Raw genomic sequence first — 2,056 nt, forward strand, 5'->3', positions numbered from 1 at the left:
GGGGCAGGGGAGGGGGAGGGGGAGGAGAGGAAGGAAGGAAGAAAAGAAAAAGAAAAATAGTAGTACAGGCTGATTCTTTCTTCAGATGTCATTATAAACATAAATTCATCTGACTTTTCCTCATGATTATGTTCAGATTATGCATTTTTTCCAGAAAGTTCCAGTGATAGTTTGTTTCTCTAAGTACACAGCTTATTAACATTGGGACCAGCATTTAAACCTGAGCAAAGACCCAAAGCTTACGTCCTCAACCTCCATTCATAACATCATGAATAATTATGGAATTTCTCATATAATAGCTTTAACAAAGGTCCATGACTTTTATAATTATCACTGAAGATTTACTCTAGCCTCTGCCCCATAACATGTAAGAGCAGAGAAATTAAATGGTATCATAATATAGGCCTATTTATAGGAAGCACATGTTCATTTCCTATTATGTGGGAAATGTGATCCAAACATCTGGATTAATAGAAAACTTTATCAAAGTTTATTTTGTGTGTCTTGGACGATCAGTTTTATGCTTCTTTACCTTACTTACTTTTTGGTGCCTATCTTGTTTTCTTGCCCTAAAATTTTGTTACATAATATGAAAGTGTCAGTTTGAGTCTCCAGTATTTCAATTTACATTAGTATATTTCTAAATAACATAATTTAAACACTATGATCAAACTCCATTGCATCCGAGAAATTCAATTCCTAAAAATTTAGTACAAAGATGGTGATTTCTATGTGATATCCTACTCTTCTAATTATTTCAAAATTCAACTAATTATCAAAATAGATTGAAAAAATAGTTGCATGAATCAATATTAATAAATAAACCTCCATATTTTCAAGATACTACACATCTTGGGTTAATTTTTCGAATGTCGCTATTATAATGTAAATTGAAACTTAAATTAATGATTAAATAATACTGTGATTTATAACTGACTTTTTTTGGTCATTGGTATCTTTAAAATAAGCTTTACAAATTGAAACCTAAATTTATCCTGGATATCCTTTATTTAAGAATTTCAGTTTTCATACACTTTCAAAATCACACTGGTAAAAGTAAAAAGTCCCTGAAATGAGCATGCAAAAGAATAAATACATAGTAAGATTATTTAAATCTACTAACTTAATAGTGTAGAATTGTACCACATCTCAGATATCACCATATACTCTCAACACTGAAGTCCTGGAAAATCTATGGCTCGTTGAGAAGAATTAAGGACTACTTGATTTAGCATTTTCAAAGATGTGGATTTAGCTTATTAGTAGGTCATAATCAGTGAAACTTGTGCTTAAATGTGTGTGAAGACATCTAAGTGTGTGTCTCTTTTGTGGACTGTGTAGAAATGGAAAATAATTTATTTAAATATGGCACAGTCAAATAAATCTTAAAAACCACTGGTTTAATCAGTATTCAATTTCAACTTATCCTATTTTCTACTAATGTGATGTATTTTGTTCTTCATTAATTTTCTTTTCTCCTGCCCATGCTAGATGTTTCTAGGGCCTTTTTCACAGTCTCTACCAGTAATGTACACAGATAAACTCTTTACCTAGGAATAGGACCTCCCCTTTACCCTCAGCTTTCTCATAAAAATTAAAGCATTTACAGCAACATGCCAGGGTGCCCTTTATTTCAGCTATTAGCATTTTTCTTCCTTCCATTGGTAACTATTAAGTCCTTTCCCACCTGATGAAATTTGCCTAAACAATATGTCAATTTGTCTAATTTGTTCATCATTATGTACTGAGTGCCTAATCCATAGTATAACTCTGTAAGTATTTGTTAAATAAGTAAACATATATTACAAACCTACTAAGAAGAGTGACCCTATCTTTCACTAGAGGCCCAGTGCATGAAATTCGTGCATGGGTAGGGTTCCTAGCAGCTGCTGGCCGGGGCCTCCCTTTGCACCCACCTTGGCCTGGCGCCGCCCGCTCACCTGCTCCACCATCCCACCGTGGTCCCACTCGTCAGGGCCCATCGGGGCCGGCAGCGCCTCCACTGCTGCCCACTGCCAGCGCCACGTTGCCAACGCCCGCCATGTTCTGCACTGCC

Source organism: Myotis davidii, unplaced genomic scaffold, assembly GCF_000327345.1.
Source record: "Myotis davidii unplaced genomic scaffold, ASM32734v1 scaffold228, whole genome shotgun sequence".
Lineage (NCBI taxonomy): Eukaryota > Metazoa > Chordata > Mammalia > Chiroptera > Vespertilionidae > Myotis > Myotis davidii.